The following is an 18,690-nucleotide window of genomic DNA, read 5'->3' on the forward strand; positions in this document are numbered from 1 at the left end:
ACATTTTCAGACTGTAGATGCCACTGTAGTCTGATGGTGGTGGTATCACCTGTTTAATACTGTAATTGTCAGAAACAATTACAGTATACATAAAATAAGTGTTTTTTTTTTTTTTTTTGCACAATTGTCAGCCTATAAATAAGAAAAGAAGCAAAAGACTTAGCTGGATTTTTTTTTAACAGTGTGCCAAATAAAAGCCTTATATGTTCTTAAATTATATACAGTAGTAATAAATATAAAATCATTTAAGTATGCAGACTAGACATAGAATTATTGTCAGATTAACCAACGAATGCTGACATCATTTAGCCCGGGCCATCTAGTTACTTTGTCAGCCTTTTAACCTTTTAATGATCTTTTTGTATACAGTAGTCTATGAGACTTAATCCCCAAATCCCACACCACTTTAACCCGTATTAGTGACATATAGCAGTACTGTTTATAGTCTCCATGATCTTACAAGATCCTTATTAGGAGTGTTATAGAGTTCTTGCCAAGGTCTTCTCAGTAGAGTGATCCTAGAATGACTGCTTGCTTCATATATATAACATATATGAGATTGCTGATCACATCGGTTGCTGTAGTCTTTCACATATCATTTATCTTTTCAGAAAAATAAAAAGGTTATCTAAATTTTGGCCTCTAGTTAAATTACTAATCTCATGTTACCGTATTTATCTTGCTATAACGCGCCCCGGCGTATAGCGCGCACCCCCGAAACTTGAAGGAAAATTCCTGGAAAAAAAAATACTTACAGTTTGGATGCCCCTCGTCGGTGTCTTGCCCGTCGTCCATCGCGTCCATCGGCCGCCTCATCCGGTCTGGCGTCCTTCTGCGGCCATCGTGGTGTCCTCCCCGCTCGATCCCCACGCTGTGTTTGAACCACTGCGCCGACATATACCGAGCGCAGTACACTCGGGTATAGTCGGGCAGGCTCGGCTCCTCTCGCGTAAAGGACGTACAGGACGCACAGGACGTGACCGCGAGAGGAGCCGAGCCTACCCGACTATACCCGAGTGTACTGCGCTCGGTATATGTCGGCGCAGTGGTTCAAACACAGCGTGGGAAGCGGATATCGGCGTATATCGCGCTCCCACGATTTTGCCCTGATTTTCAGGGCAAAAAGGTGCGCGGTATATATTATATATACAATTATATTGCTATCCACGTGTTATAAAATATATTACAGTTGCTAAAGTCCTATTACCGTATATACTCGAGTACAAGCCGAGTTTTTAAGCCCTTTTTTTAGGGGGCGCTACGGGAGGGGAGAGGGGTGCCTATGCTGATTGGGGGTCTGCACTAAGGGGGTGTCTATACTGCGGGGGTCTGTACTAAGGGGGGATGTCTATACTGATGGGGTGTCTATACTGATGGGGGGGGGGGGTCTGTACTGATGGGGGAGTCTGCACTATGGGGGGGTCTATATGGTGGGGGTCTGCACTAAGGGGGATTCTATACTAGTGGGGGGGTCTGCACTAAAGGGGGGAATCTATACTGATGGGGGTCTGCACTAAGGGGGATTCTATACTGATGGGGGGTCTGCACTAAAGGTGGGGTGTCTGCACTAAGAGGGGGGATTCTACACTGATGGGGTGTCTGTACTGATGAGGGGGGTCTGTACTGAGGGAGGGGGTCTATACTAACAGAGGGTGGTCTGTTCTTAGTGTGGGGTCTATACTGACGGAGGGTGGTCTGTACTGAGGAAGGGGGGGGGTCTGTTCTTAGTAAGGGGGATCTATACTGCAGGAGAGGGGTCTGTAGTTAGTGGAGGGGGGTCTGTACTGAGGGAGGGGGTCTATACTAACGGAGGGTGGTCTGTTCTTAGTGTGGGGTCTATACTGACAGAGGGTGGTCTGTACTGAGGAAGGGGGGTCTGTTCTTAGTAAGGGGGATCTATACTGCAGGAGAGGGGTCTGTAGTTAGTGGAGGGGGGTCTGTACTGAGGGAGAGGGTCTATACTAACAGAGGGTGGTCTGTTCTTAGTGTGGGGTCTATACTGACGGAGGGTGGTCTGTACTGAGGGAGGGGGGTCTATACTGACGGAGGGTGGTCTGTACTGAGGAAGGGGGGGTCTGTTCTTAGTGAGGGGGATCTATACTGCAGGAGAGGGGTCTGTAGTTAGTGGAGGGGGGTCTGTACTGAGGGAGGACTATATTTGGTGGAGGGGGGGTGACACCAATTTTTTCCGCACCAGGTGACACCAACCCTGGAAATTGAGTCCGAGGATGAGAAGATGTCCGTGACAGGCTGCTGAGATGCGCCTATCACGGAACGGGACTAGGAGGAGACCGCGTCTTTTAAACAATGAATGTACGCCCGCAGCCTGTCAAGAATTTCAGGTACACTGACTCGGGCACAGTGACCCGGCAATGGGCACAGTGAGGCGGCAATGGGCAAAGTGAGGCAGCAATGGGCACAGTGAAGTGGCAATGGGCACAGTGAGGTGGCAGTGGGAACAGTGAGGCGGCAATGGACACATTGAGGTGGCAATGGGCACAGTGAGGTGGCAATTGGCACAGTGAGGCGGCAATGGGCACAGTGAAGCTGCAAATGGGCACTGTTGACCCTCTTTTCCACTTACAGTAGCTGCTGCATTCTCACCCTAGGCTTATACTCGAGTCAATACGTTTTCCCATTTTTTTGGGGTAAAATGAGGTGCCTCGGCTTATACTCGAGTATATAAGGTATATATTATATTATTATTATATCATTCCATTATTTTTGATAATATTTAATTATATTGTATAAAAATATATTATATTATATTAGTGTTTCTCAAACTTTTTTGTCTTGCGGCGCACCAAAAAGATGTCAACATTTTCACCGCTTTACATATACAGTAAAACCTTGGTTTGAGAGCGTTTTGCAAGACAAGTGTAGCGCCTGGTTACTTCTAAGAACCGTTGCTAGTTTAAATTTAGAAGGGGTCAGAGAGTTAAGTAGCTCTGACCAGTTCTGATTTGTTTAAAATTGGGTCTCTGTCTTAGCTTGGCTGTGCTGTGGGCTAATTCTGTTGCTTCTGGGGTGCTGATGCCACCCCAGGATGACAGGTGGCAGAAGTGGAGTCGAGGTTTGGGTGCTTTTCCCCAGCAGCCTATCAGGGAGGGTTTTCCTCGCTGTGCATGCTGGGGGAGGGTATTTATGAGACGGACGCCATTGGTCTGGGTCTTCTTCCAGTGTGGCACCCACCTTTAGGGTGGCTACATCACGGCGCCCGGCGAAATGACCTTCCGGGGCCGGGGTGAGCGTGCCACGCGGTGTTCCTGGTTCCGGGAACACGTTGGTCCAGAACATTTGAGCTGTGGGCCAACGTTTCCAGAGCTCTCCAAGGTAAGATGAGTTGCACAAACCCCCCACCCAAAGTGACTCCCGTCACAATCCCATTTTTTGTCAATATTGCGAAACAGCTGTCGACGTAAAACTGTTTTTTTTTTTTTTATGGACGGCAAGGAGGTGAGTTTGAAGTTGCCCCCGAAAAAAACCTATCAGTTTAGATGAAATGGCTGCAATTGTCGATTAATCCGTTTCAGTTCCTGTAATCTGCATTGAAGCTGTCAGTTTAATGCCCGGGTTTTGACTTTAGAATGGACTGAATTCTGGTGGTTGATTGCTTCGTCTCCGGAGATCGCCTGCAATTATATTTGCAATTCCCAGCGGCTCAAAAGTGGTTAAATTGATTAAAAATTGCCATATGTATGGTCAGCTTCATGGTATTTTAAAAGCTTTCACGTGGAATTGAACGATCCACAGCAATCCGCTGCCCACGTTTTTTTTCCCCCAGTTTCAGGCAACTTAATGATCAAAATTGCAGTGGAAATTGATTGGCTAGCATCCTAAAGACATATTTTAACCGATTTCCGCCCGTCGCACGCAGATATACGTCTGCAGAATGGCACAGGCATGCAAAAGAACTTATATATGTCTCCTTTAAGAAGCGGTTGTTGCAGGCGCGCACGCACGCACGCACCGCCAGCAGCTCGCGAACGCGGCCACTGCGATCTCCGTGAGCCCGCCCACTGGATCGCCCGCCCACTATCTCTCACGGAGAGATAGAACAGGGAGATGTTAATGTAAACACAACGGGCCGGATTTAGATAGATTTGTCTATCTATCTGCTGGCGTAACGTATCTGCGATACGTTACGCCGCTGTAAATTAGGGCGCAGGTTCTGTATTCAGAAAGGACTTGCTCCCTATGTTACGGCGGCGTAACGTATGTCGCCTGGCGTAAGACCGCTTAATTCAAATGTGTTTGATGTGGGAGTGTTTTATTTAAATTCACTTTGACCCCACGTATACTGGGCACAGTGGCATGAATGGGCATTATACTGGGCACAGTGGCATGAATGGGCATTATACTGGGCACAGTGGCATGAATGGGCATTATACTGGGCACAGTGGCATGAATGGGCATCAATGGGCACAGTGGCGACAAAGGGCACAGTGGCTGCGTTTGATGGCATGGCACAGTGGCTATGTTTGATGGCACAGTGGTGACAATTGATGGCACAGTGGCTGCGTTTGATGGCATGGCACAGTGGTGACAATTGATGGCACAGTGGCTACGTTTGCTGGCATGGCACAGTGGAGACAATTGACGGCACAGTGACTGCGTTTGATGGCATGGCACAGTGGTGACAATTGATGGCACAGTGGCTGTGTTTGATGGCATGGCACAGTGGCTGCGTTTGATGGCATGGCACAGTGGTGAAAATTGATGGCACAGTGTCTGCGTTTGATGCCATGGCACAGTGGCTGCATTTGATGGCATGGCACAGTGGTGACAATTGATGGGCCCAGTGGTTGCATTTGATGGGCACAGTGGCTGCATTTGATGGGCACAGTGGCTGTGTTTTTTTTTTTTTTGTAAAATTATTTTTATTGAATTTTCCAAGACACATACACAATAACAGGCCACAAACGCGACCAACAGTTACCGGTCATGACACAGAGACCGGTGTACAAACCAAAACCCAACCAAGAGAAAAGGGGGAAGGGGGGGGGAGTGGGGGGGAGAAGAGGGAAAAAAAAAAAAACAAAAAAAAAAACAAAAAAAAAAAAAAGGGGGGGGGGGGGGGACAAATGCTTGCATTAGACATATTCAACACCGGTCAAATGTAATGAGATGGATTATAATGCAGTGAAGTCCAAACTTGACCGTTCCCCCTTACACAGTATAAATAACGCCTTCTTGCCGACCCTTGACCCCAGTACCGAGCTAAGAGACGGATGCTCGCACTCCATCATGGAGGACCGAACCCCTCCATAGTAGCATAGTAACAAGTACCCTCTTCAAAGTGCACAGTCGTCATGGGACATATCCTGCGCCCCTACCCACAATTTCCCTGACCCCCTCAGCCGTCAGACCCCGCATGCCTCCTACCCATCCAGCTTAATCTGACACTGTATCCACAGAGGCCATCCAGCCCCCCCATACCTTATCAAACTTGGTCAAAGCCCCTCTATTCAAGTAAGTTGCCTTATAAAATGGGATGGCTTTGTTGACTAACACCTTCCAGGCTGTCACCGTTGGGGCTGAGGAGCTTTTCCACGAAAGGATGATTCTTTTTTTGGCATAAAAAAGCAGCAGAATGAGAAGAGTCCTTATAGCCCTGGTCGTGGCCAGAGGTTCAACTAGTTGCAGCAAACACACCTCCACAGTCATGGGGATCGAGATAGAGGTGACCGACCTAATGCAATCTACCACCGCCCGCCAGTATGCCCTGACCTGGGGGCAATCCCAGAAGACATGCATAAAACCGGCAGAGGGCATGGAGCATCGCCAGCAGGCAGAGCCCTGACCTCCGAACATTCTAGCCAGTCTGGTCGGAGTCAGGTATATCCTATGCAGGAACTTGTAGTGTATAAGCCTGTCCCTAGTGGAGACCAGGGCCTGAAATGCAGCCCCCCAGACATCGTCCCAGTCGTCCCTGTCTAGTCCCGGGGCCACCGCCACCCAAGCACTCCTGCAGGGCGACAGCAGCCTGGTAGTGTCCTGAAAGAGCTCCCGATAGAGGCTAGATACCGTCTTAGGAAGTGATTCGCTACGGGCCAGCGACTCCAAATCCCCGATCTCTAAAGTCAAAGGGACCCCACCAAATTGAGCCAGGAATGCATGGCGCAACTGCAGGAACCTAAAGAAATGGGTATTGGGAAGGTCATAGCGCGCCTTTAGTTCATCAAACGTCAGAAGTATACCGTTCCCCACAATGTGACTTAAGGTCTTTATCCCATAGGCCGCCCACACCACCGGGTCCGGGTAGTCCAGAAAGTGTGACAAATTAGGGTTTCTCCATAGAGGCGTTTTAGGGGAGAGGGTGAGGCGACCAGAAGGCCTCAATTCTTGTGCCACAGACCATGCTCTGATCACTGACCTCATGGAGTGCGTCAAGGGGTAAGGGGCCCTCGGGCCTCTATAAACTAAGTAGGAGAGCGCCTCATAGGAACCCACACAAGCCGCCTCCAACGACACCGCAGCATCGTCCGGAGCAGAAGTCAGCCAACGGTGTGCAACCGTCAGCTGGCCTGCCAGGAAGTACCCATGAAAGTCGGGTACCGCCAAACCCCCCTCCCCCCAGGGTTGTTTAAGGATGGCCAACTTGAGACGAGGGAGATTACCCTGCCACAAGAAGGAGGAGATCATACCATCTATGGCCTTAAAAATGGACTTTGGGATCCACACCGGAGTGTTCCTAAGGGTATAAAGCAGGAGAGGAAGAATCTTCATTTTAATAAGATTGACCCTGCCAATGAGGGACAGGGGGAGATTCTTCCAGGAGTTCAACTTCCTGGAGACAGTGCTCAACAATGGGGACACATTGAGGTTAACAAAGTCTGACACAGAGTTCGTAATTTGTAACCCCAGGTACCTAATCTGAGTTACCCACTGTAGGGGATTAGAAGGATCAGCTTGTCTAGGCGACCCATGGGACCGGAGTGGGAGGATTTTTGACTTGGTCCAGTTGACCTTGAGGCCCGAGACCACAGAGAACCTGCTCATCAATGAGAGTGCGGCATGTAGGGAAGGACCGGTATCCCCCAGAAACAAAACCAGGTCATCTGCGTAAAGCGCTAGTGACTCAGTCAAGGTGCCCACCTTGATTCCCTCAATTTGAGGCGAGGATCGTAGTGCAATTGCCAGGGGTTCCATCACCAGGGCAAATAAGCCCGGCGACAAGGGACACCCCTGTCTGGTGCCTCTGAATACCGGGAAGGTGCACGACACCTCACCATTTAAACGAATTGCCGCCACCGGACTACTATATAGCAGTGATATCCATTTAAGGAACACAGGGCCGAAGCCCATACGCTCCAGTACCTGGGTCATGTAGCCCCAATCAATGGAGTCAAACGCCTTCTCAAGATCGAAAAACACCAGGGCCCCCCCGTGAGATATGTCCCCGTCAATCTGTGTGTGGGCGTACACTCTGCGTAAGTTAATATCTGTAGCCTTCTTGGGCATGAACCCTGTCTGGTCAGGTGAAATTAAGTGTTCTAAGCAGGGCATCAACCTATTAGCTAACATCTTGGTCAAAATTTTTAGGTCCATATTTAGTAGAGCAATTGGCCTATATGAGGAACAATGGAGGGGGTCCTTCCCTGGTTTGGGAAGCACAACCACCTGGGCCTCGTACCACGAGGGGGGCAAACTTCCCACCTCCAAACATTCCCTGTAAAGGGTCAGCAACCTGTGCGAGACCACATCAGAGTAAGTCTTGTACCACTCTGCCGGAATCCCATCAGGGCCCGGTGCCTTTCCATTTGGGAAGGAAGCAATAGCCACAGCCAGCTCCTTAGGAGAAAAAGGGGCCTCCAGGAGCTCCACCGCCTCCCCAGGCAACACCGGGATCGGAAAGGAGTCCAGCAGGTCCGTCAGAACCTGATTGTCATACTGTGGGATAGCCGCATAGAGGTCAGAGTAGTAGGACACAAAAGCCTGCATTATCCCCTCCCTGTCCCCCACCAAGGCTCCTCCTGCCGTGTGTATGCATGGAATTGCCACATGAGGCCTAGCATCTGCCGCCAAGTATGCCAGCAATTTTCCGTTCTTGTCCCCCTTCTCAAATAAGTCTTCCGCCTTACATTTAAACATGCATTGCGTAAGAGATTGCTGATGAACCAAGAAGGCCCTTCTGGCCATCTGCAACTCCGCGAGTGTGGAGGCAGAGGGCGCCTCAGCATGAGCCTTTGCACACCGAACCTCATGGACCTGGAGCGCCTCCGACTCTGAATTCTTCTCAGTCCTAGCAGCCTTGATAGCAGCAATGTACACACCCCGGGTGGACGCTTTAAATGCATCCCATACCATGTGCCCACCCGTAGAGCCGTCATTAACCTCCCAGTACTCAGCAATATGGCCGGCAACCAGCGGCTCAACCGATGGTTCATCAACCCACCCCGGGTGTAGTCTCCAGATCCTCCGACTACCCCCCCCAGGGCGGCACAGCGTCACCTGCAAGGGGGTGTGATCCGAGAGACCCCCGGCCAGGTAACCAACATCGGTCACCAGCGGCAGGAGGGCCGGATTTGCAAAGGCCAGATCAATACGGGAGGAGGATGAGCTGACGTGGGAAAGATAGGAGTAACCTCTCTCACCAGGATGTTTCCACCGCCACACCTCCTCCAAAGCCGCCACATCTGCCCAGTGCCCGAGATCCAGATTCCGCACCCGGTTCGGGTTAGAAGTGTCCAGCTCATAATCGATCACATTATTAAAATCCCCAGCCACTAGCAATTTTAGTGGACCAAAGGTGGCAATCTTCTCTAAAATCAGGTACAACACCTCCTTGTGAAAGGGGGGAGGGATGTAAACATTTGCTATAGCCAACAGCTGAGAGTCCACGGTGAGGACTACAATAGCATATCTCCCTTGAGGGTCCGTCACCACATGTTCTATATTACATTGCAATTTCTTATGCAGCAAGATGACCACACCTCTGGCGTATGAGGAGTAAGTGGAGTGCACTGCCCTCTGTATCCAGCTCCTGTTCAGGGAAAGGGTTTTACAGTGGCTGTGTTTGATGGCACAGTGGCTGCATTTGATGGCATGGCACAGTGGTGACAATTGATGGCACAGTGGCTGCATTTGATGGGCCCAGTGGTTGCATTTGATGGGCACAGTGGCTGCATTTGATGGGCACAGTGAGGCTGCAATTGTTTTTTTTTTTTTTTTTTCCGTTTGCGCCCCCCAAAAAATTTTGAGCACCAGCCGCCACTGTATACAAGAGGGGCGGCCTGCGCTCTGTCCTTCAGGGACTTTTTACTCCTCTTCACCAGGAACCCTTTAGGCTTAGCTGTGGCAGAAGCTGTGCAGCCTTTTTATGGGCATCAGAATGGGTGGGGGGGAGCACCCCCCCCCAGGCCAAGTCCACCCCTGACCATGACCCAGATAGATGGGCACCTTCACTTACACAGAGAACTGAAATGTAGAATTCTACTCTCAAACCACTTTAATTCGAAGGTGGACAGATGTTCGGTTGGCAGAGCTAGCTTTAATTTCCCTTTAATGAGCTTCCTTTAATATTGCGCAACTAACCCCTTAAGCCTTTACCGAAAAATGTGTTAATTAATCCTAAATATTCTCACATGAAGGATTTTTATTGAGCTACAAAGACGAAGGAAAAGGTTTAAAGTCTGTCTGGTCAGAGAATACAACAGAGAAACGCGTACTGTAAATGTGATACTTCCAGCCGACTGAACACCGTATTGTTCACCAGAACCAAGAGGCCAAAATGCCGTTTCTAGTGCGATTCCTGAAATATAATTTAAAGATAACATTTCCATTTCCAAGTACAAGAACATTAATGGTTCGGAAAGTCTTGTTTCCGTCACTTGCAGAGTTATGGGGAAACATGGCTGGTGACACTATGGCCCAGATTCACAGAGAGCACGGCGCACATTACGCCGCCGTAGAGCACACACTTTTACGGCACGCCCACGTAGCGCGGAGAGGCAAGCATTGCATTCCGCAAGCCAGTGCTCCCAACGCTGTGCCAGCGTGGCGTGGGTTTCGAAGGCACATGCCGGCGTAGGTGGAAGTGGGCGTGAACCCATGCAAATGAGGCGTGACCCCATGCAAATGATGGGCCGAGCGCCAGACAGGTACGTATCACGAATGGCGCATGCGCCGTGACGTGGACGCACCCCCCTGCGCCTGCTCACAACCACGCCGGCACAACTGCCAAAGCTACGCCGGATCACCGTGTACGCCGTGAATATAACGTACGCCCAGCCAGACACACGTCCAACGCACAATACGCCGGCTTGTGTTCCCTGGTGCAGACCTGTGCATGTCTGTTGCCGGGTTGCACCTCATTGATGGGGAATAACTTTACGCCGGACGTACAACTTACGCGCATCTCGCGTAGCATGCGCCGGGCACACGCACGTTCGCGAATCGCCGTATTTCCCTCATTTGCATGTTTGAATGGCTAATCAACGGGAGCGGCACCGTGCGCCCAGCCCATATGTGGGTTGGGGGCGGGTTTCATTTAAATGAAGCGCGTCCCTGCGCCAAATGAAATGCGCATGCATCGTTCCTAAATTTCCCGCCGTGCATTGCGCTAAATGATGTCGCAACTACGTCATTTTTTTAACTTAGATGTGAGTTACGTCCATCCCTATTCACGGACGACTTACGCAAAAAAAAAAAAAAATTCAAATTTCGACGCGGGATAGACGGCCATACTTAACATGGCAATTCTATCTATACGCCGCAAAATACCAGCTTTAACTATACGCCGGAAAAAGCAGACTACAGACGACGTTAGAAAATGCGACGGCCGCGCGTACGTTCGTGGATCGTCGTAAATCGCTAATTTGCATACCCAACGCGGAAAACGCCGCCTAGCGGACGCCGAAGTATTGCATCTTAGATCCAAAGGAGTACAAAGACATACACCTGTCGGATCTAACCCAGAAGCCGTCGTATCTTGGTTTGAGGATTCAAAACAACGATACGACGCGGGAAATTTGAAAGTACGCCAGCGTATCAGGCTCTAGGACGTTTTTTCCAACTTGATCATTAAAACGGCCTTGCCCACACACGATCGTGAAAGAAAAATGCTCGAGCAAAGCGCGGTGACGTACAACACGTACGACGGCACCATAAATGGGGAAGTTCCATTCGTATGGCGCCACCCTTTGGGCTGCTTTAGCTGATTCCGTGTTAGTAAAAGACGATTCGCGATTTTCTGTCTGTTACAGCGTGATGAATGTGCTTACTCCATTACGAACGCTAGTTTTACCAGAACGAGCGCTCCCGTCTCATAACTTGCTTCTGAGCATGTGCGGGTTTTTCACGTCGTTAAAGCCCACACACGACCATTTTTTACAACCCGAAAAATGACAACGTTAAAAACGTTGTGAAAAGATAGAGCATGTTCGAATTTTTTTTTGCCCGTTTTTTTAGAACCCGCAAAATGCTCCGACAATCGTTTTTAATGACATTAAAAAAAACACGTCATTTTTTACAAACCTGAAAAATGATCGTGCGTACGCGGCATAAGGGTTGCATGGAACCTTGTTGAGAACGGCCGATCTAGACCAAGGTTTTTTAACCAGGGTTCCATGGAACTCTTGGGTTCCTCGGGACATTGCAAGGGGCTCCTTGAGCAATGAGAAATTTGTGTCTGTCAGATAAGTTCCTACTGACACCATTGATCTTTTTAGCTAACAGGGTAATTCTTCCCAATGACCACTCTTATAGACAGTTAAAAAAATATATAATTGGGTCATACTGCTGGTTTTGCCAAGTGGCATTGTCCCTGGCACTATGTAGGCACCAGCAAATGGAAGGTCAATTAGCAACAGATCAAAGAACATCTAGCAACCCCTGGAGGAACCCTAAGGATTGCCTCGAACCTTGTTGAGAATGGCCAATCTAGACCAAGGTTTTTAAACCAGGGTTTGATGGAACTCTTGGGTTCCTCAAGACATTGCAAGGGGTTCCTTGAGCAGTGAACAATTTCTGCCTCTCAGATAGTGTAAGTTCCCATTGACACCATTGATCTTTTTAGCTATCTGTAAGGTGGTGATTCTTCCCAATGACCACTCTTATAGACAGTTAAAAAAAAAATTGGGTCATGCTGCTGGTTTTGCCATGTGGCATTAGCCCTGGAACTATGTAGGCACCAGCAAATGGAAGGCCAGTTAGCCACAGATTAAAGAACACCTAACAACCTCTGGAGGAACCCTTATGCCGCGTACACACGATCGGAAATTCCGTCAAGAAAAGTCCGATGTGAGCTTTTCGACGGAAATTCCAACCGTGTGTAGGCTCCATCGGACGTTTGCTGTCGGAATTTCCGCCAACAAAAGATTGAGAGCAGGTTCTCTATTTATTCCGATGGAAAAAAATCCTAAAAAAAACGTTAAGGGTTGCATGGAACCTTGTTGAGAACGGCCGATCTAGACCAAGGATTTTAAACCAGGGTTCCATGGAACTCTTGGGTTCCTCGGGACATTGCAAGGGGCTCCTTGAGCAATGAGCAATTTCTGCCTGTCAGATAAGTTCTTACTGACACCATTGATCATTGACCATTGACCCAACATTTTTATTGGGTCATGCTGTTGGTTTTGCTAAGTGGCATTGGCCCGTGAACTATGTAGGCACCAGTAAATGGAAGGTCAATTAGCCACAGATTAAAGAACACCAAGAAACCTCTTGAGGAACCCTAAGGCCGGGTACTCACGAACAAACATGTACGGTGAAAGCGGTCCGTCGGACCGTTTTCACCGTACATGTCTGCCAGAGGGCTTCTGTACGATGGTTGTACACACCATCGTACAGAAGTCCGCGCGTAAACAATACGCGGGGCGTGTCCGCGTCATCGCCGCGACGATGACGCGGCGATGACGCGGAGACGTGGGTGGGCCTGCCATTTAAAGGCTTCTACGCATGCGTCGAAGTCATTCGACGCATGCAAGGGACGGCGGGCGCCTGGACATGTACGGTAGGTCTGTACTGACGACCGTACATGTCCGAGCGGGCAGGATTCCAGCGGACGGTTTTAAAACACGTCCAGGAATATTTGTCCGCTGGGAAAAGGCCCGGCGGGCAAATGTTTGCTGGAATTCGGCCCGCTCGCGCCCACACACGACCAAACATGTCTGCTGAAACTGGCCCGCGGACCAGTTTCAGCATACATGTTTGGTCGTGTGTACGGGGCCTAAGGGTTGCATGGAACTTTGTCGAGAATGGCCAATCTAGACCAAGGTTTTTAAACCAAGGTTCCATGGAACTTTTTGGCTCCTTGAGACGTTGCAAGGGGATCCTTGAGCAGTTTCTGCCTCTCAAACAAGTTTCCACTGACACCACCATAGCTACCTATAACAGGGTAGTTCTTCCCAATGACCACTTCTACAGACAGTAAAAAAAAAAAAGTTGCTGCTGGTTTTGCCAAGTGGCACTGGCCCTAGAAATATGTAGGCACCAGTAAATGGAAGGTCAATTAGCTATAGATTAAAGAACACCTAGCAACCTCTGGAGTTACCCTAATGCCGCGTACACACGATCGGAAATTCCGACAAGAAAAGTCTGATGTGAGCTTTTGGACGGAAATTTCCTACCGTGTGTAGGCTCCATCGAACTTCATCGTCAAATTTTTTTTTAAAGTCAGCAGCTACAGTTTGTGAGTCTGGCGCATAGATAAGACGGTGCATATTTGCACTTACGCGGCGTATCTGGAGATACTTTGGCGCATGCGCTTTGTGAATCCGGGCCATAGATTGTACTCTTATGCCTTGTACACCCGATCGGAATTTCCGATGGAAAAAGTCAGACGCAATTCTTTAATCGGATATCCCGACAGTGTGTGGGCCCCATCGGACTTTTTTCCTTCTGAAATTCAGAAAGAGAACATGTTCTCTTTTTTTCCCAACGGAAAAAAATTCTTTGTGGGAACAGTTTGGGGACCAACATTTCTTGGTATGCTGACGCCTTAAAGCGAGATTCCACCCACAATTTTTTTTTTAAAAGTCAGCAGCTACTAACACTGTAGCTGCTGACTTTTAATAAGGACACTTACCTGTCCTAGTCGCCCGCGATGTCGGTCCCCCGACGGCGATCGCTCGGTCCTGGCGACTCCATCCTTATTAAGGGAGACAGATAAAAAGCAAATGTGAATATACTAACAGACTATGAAAAAAATGACCAAAAAAACATCTATTTTAGATAAACACTGTAGCTGCTGACTTTTAATAAGGACACTTGCCTGTCCAAGGTGCCCACGATGTCGGCAGCCGAAGCCTAGCAATCGCTCGGCTCTCGGCTGCCCCCGCCGCCATCCTCCGCGAGGGAATCAGGAAGTGAAGCGTTGCGGCTTCACTTCCCGGTTCCCTACTGCGCATGCACGAGCCGCGTGGCGCTAGGTGAATGGGCGGATGTCTCCTGGGACTGACACAAGGTCCAGGAAGACACCGCTCCACATTTCCAAGGAGGCAGCGCGAGGAGGAGAAGAAGAAAGAAGACCACCGCGGACGAGGAAGTGGAAGATTAGGACGATCTGCCTAGTAACAGCCAGTTCTGGTAAGTATAAAAAAAAAATCTATTTTTTTGTAGCCTTTTTGTCAATTTTTTTTTTTTTTTTTTAGGGTGGACCTCCGCTTTAACCACTTCCGGACCGCCGCATGTACATTTACATCGGCAGAATGGCACGGACAGGCACATTGGCGTACCTGTACGTCCCTGCCTAGACGTGGGTCAGGGGTCCGATCGGGACCCCCCCGTACATGCGGCGGTTCCCGTGGCTTCAGGAGCGATCCGGGACGACGGCGCGGCTATTCGTTTCTAGCCGCCCCCTCGCGATCGCTCCCCGGAGCTGAAGAACGGGGAGAGCCGTATGTAAACACGGCTTCCCCGTGCTTCACTCTGGCGGCTGCATCGATCGTGTCATCCCTTTTATAGGGAGACTCGATCAATGACGTCAGACCTACAGCCACACCCCCCTACAGTTATAAACACACACTAGGTGAAGCCTAACTCCTACAGCGCTCCCTGTGGTTAACTCCCAAACTGCAACTGTCATTTTCACAATAAACAATGCAATTTAAATGCATTTTTTGCTGTGAAAATGACAGCGGTCCCAAAAATGTGTCAAAATTGTCCGAAGTGTCCGCCATAATGTCGCAGTCACGAAAAAAATTCGCTGATCGCCGCCATTAGTAGTAAAAAAAAGAAAAATAATAAAACTATCCCCTATTTTGTAAACGCTATAAATTTTGCGCAAACTAATCGATAAACGCTTATTGCGATTTTTTTTTACCAAAAATAGGTAGAAGAATACGTATCGGCCTAAACTGAGGAAACATTTTTTTATATATGTTTTTGGGGGATACTTATTATAGCAAAAAGTAAAAAATATTGCATTTTTTTCAAAATTGTCTCTCTATTTTTGTTTATAGCGCAAAAAAAAAAAACCGCAGAGGTGATCAAATACCACCAAAACAAAGCTCTATTTGTGGGAAAAAAAGGACGCCAATTTTGTTTGGGAGCCACGTCGCACGACCGCGCAATTGTCTGTTAAAGCGACGCAGTGCCGAATTGTAAAAACCCCTTGGGTCATTTAGCAGCATATTGGTCCGGTCCTTAAGTGGTTATGTTAAAAAATTCAGGTACTTACACTGCTCCCATTTAAAAAAAATACATTCAATGGTGTATTTCTGAATACGGAATTACAACAATGTACATATTTTGTATCTGAAGTCCACTTTTAGAACAGATACTCAAAAAAAGTCATAATAAAGGATTTTTGAAGGTTTAGCTACTTTTCTCTCGTCTAATAGAAGGCCAGTAAGCAGAAATCTCATGATACATTATTTATCGATATCCCCCGTCTATTGAGCTGTTAAACACACATGGTTGGAAGGCAAAGCTGCGTATATTTGTGTCCCTATGGATGGATTGTGGATGGGCTTTGATGGGGGAAATGGATTTTTGGACATTGATTTTCTCCGATGGAGGTGGCGCTCAGTTTTGCGTTCCGTTGTTTTCCAATAAAGAGATGCGCACATGTTCAGCTGGCAGGGAAAGTGGGGACGGGGACGGCACACATTGCCCCCATGAGAGGCGCTGTCCAGTATTATCCAATAACAGTCATATATCACATTTGGACAGCAGACGCGGTTGTTGTTGTTGTTGATTGTTGATCGCAGAAATATGGAGGTCAGAGAGTGATGGGCGTAACGCAATATATTCCATTATCAGAAGTCCCGCTATAGAGAAATAGATTGTATCCTTATGCCTTGTACACACGATTGGAATTTCCGATGGAAAAAGTCAGACGGAATTCTTTCATCGGATATTCCGACAGTGTGTGGGCCCCATCTGACTTTTTTCAGACGGTAAAAAATGTCTTTGTGGGAACAGTTTGGGGACCAAAATGTCTTGGTATGCTGACGCCTTAAAGCGGGATTCCACCCACGTTTTTTTTTATTTTTTTAAAGTCAGCACCTACTAACACTGTAGCTGCTGACTTTTAACTGCTTGCCGACCAGCCGCCGCAGTTATACGGTGGCAGGTCGGCTCCCCTGCGCGAGAGCCCTTAGCTATACGTCGGCTTTCACGCAGGCCACTAGGGGCGAGTGCACGCCGCCAGAGGCGCGTGCGCGCGCCCCCGACTCCCGTGCCCGGCGGGCGCGATCGCCGCCGGGCACACGCGATCGCTCGTTACAGAGCGAGGACCGGGAGCTGTGTGTGTAAACACGCAGCTCCCAGTCCTATCAGGGAGAGAAATGCTGATCCTCTGTTCATACAATGTATGAACAGCGATCAGTCAATTCCCCTAGTGAGGCCACCCCCCCTACAGTTAGAACACACCCAGAGAACATACTTAACCCCTTCCCCACCCCCTAGTGTTAACCCCTTCCCTGCCAGTAGCATTTTTATAGTAATCCAATGCATTTTTATAGCACTGATCGCTATAAAAATGCCAATGGTCCCAAAAATGTGTCAAAAGTGTCCGATGTGTCCGCCATAATGTCGCAGTACCGGAAAATAATCGCTGATCGCCGCCATTACTAGTAAAAAAAAAATATTAATAAAAATGCCATAAAAATACCCCCTATTTTGTAAACGCTATAACTTTTGTGCAAACCAATCAATAAACGCTTATTGAGTTTTTTTAACGAAAAATAGGTAGAAGAATACGTATCGGCCTAAACTGAGGAAAAAAAAAGTTTTTTTATATATTTTTGGGGGATATTTATTATAGCAAAAAGTAAAAAATATATATTTTTTTCAAAATTGTCGCTTTATTTTTGTTTATAGCGCAAAAAATAAAAACCGCAGAGGTGATCAAATACCACCAAAAGAAAGCTCTATTTGTGGGGGAAAAAGGACGCCAATTTTGTTTGGGAGCCACGTCGCACGACCACGCAATTGTCAGTTAAAACGACGCAGTGCCGAACCGCAAAAAGTGCTCTGGTCTTTGACCAGCAATATGGTCTGGGGGTTAACACTTACCTGTCCTAGTCGCCCGCGATGTCGGTCCCCCGACGGCGATCGCTTGGTCCTGGCGACTCCATCCTTATTAAGGGAGACAGACAAAAAGCAAATGTGAATATAATAACAGACTATGAAAAAATGACCAAAAAACATCTATTTTAGATAAATCCCACAAATCCTGCTGAGGTGTGCAAATATATATATATATATCAATAAAGTGCTCCAAAAACACGCAATGAGCCATGATGGTCACAGCGATATTATATATATTGTAGCTGAGCCCACCCTGAGCTGGTCTGAAATGGGTGGCGGGAGCTTGCTGCTGGTCACAGCTATAATATATATATATATATCACTCAAAAATGTAAAGGAACACTTTTGAATCAGAACTCCTGGGATATTGATCTGGTCAGTTAAGTAGCAGAGGGGGAGGGGTGTATACAGAGGGGGAGGGGTGTATACAGAGGGGGAGGGGTGTATACAGAGGGGGAGAGGTGTATACAGAGGGGGAGGGGTGTATACAGAGGGGGAGGGGTGTACACAGAGGGGGAGAGGTGTATACAGAGGGGGAGGGGTGTATACAGAGGGGGAGGGGTGTATACAGAGGGGGAGGGGTGTATACAGAGGGGGGAGGGGTGTATATACAGGGGGAGGGGTGTGGGTGTATACAGAGGGGGGAGGGGTGTATACAGAGGGGGAGGGGTGTATACAGAGGGGGGAGGGGTGTATACTGAGGGGGGAGGGGTGTATAGAGAGGGGGTAGGGGTGCATACAGAGGGGGAGGGGTGTATACAGAGGGGGAGGGGTGTGTACAGAGGGGGAGGGGTGTATACAGAAGGGGGAGGGGTGTATACAGAGGGGGTAGGGGTGTATACAGAGGGGGAGGGGTGTACACAGAGGGGGGAGGGGTGTATACAGAGGGGGGAGGGGTGTATACAGAGGGGGAGGGGTGTATACAGAAGGGGGAGGGGTGTATACAGAAGGGGGAGGGGTGTATACAGAGGGGGAGGGGTGTATACAGAGGGGGAGGGGTGTATACAGAGGGGGAGGGGTGTGTACAGAGGGGGAGGGGTGTATACAGAAGGGGGAGGGGTGTATACAGAGGGGGTAGGGGTGTATACAGAGGGGGAGGGGTGTACACAGAGGGGGGAGGGGTGTATACAGAGGGGGAGGGGTGTATACAGAGGGGGTAGGGGTGTATACAGAGGGGGAGGGGTGTACACAGAGGTAGAGGGGTGTATACAG

Source organism: Rana temporaria, chromosome 9, assembly GCF_905171775.1.
Source record: "Rana temporaria chromosome 9, aRanTem1.1, whole genome shotgun sequence".
NCBI lineage: Eukaryota > Metazoa > Chordata > Amphibia > Anura > Ranidae > Rana > Rana temporaria.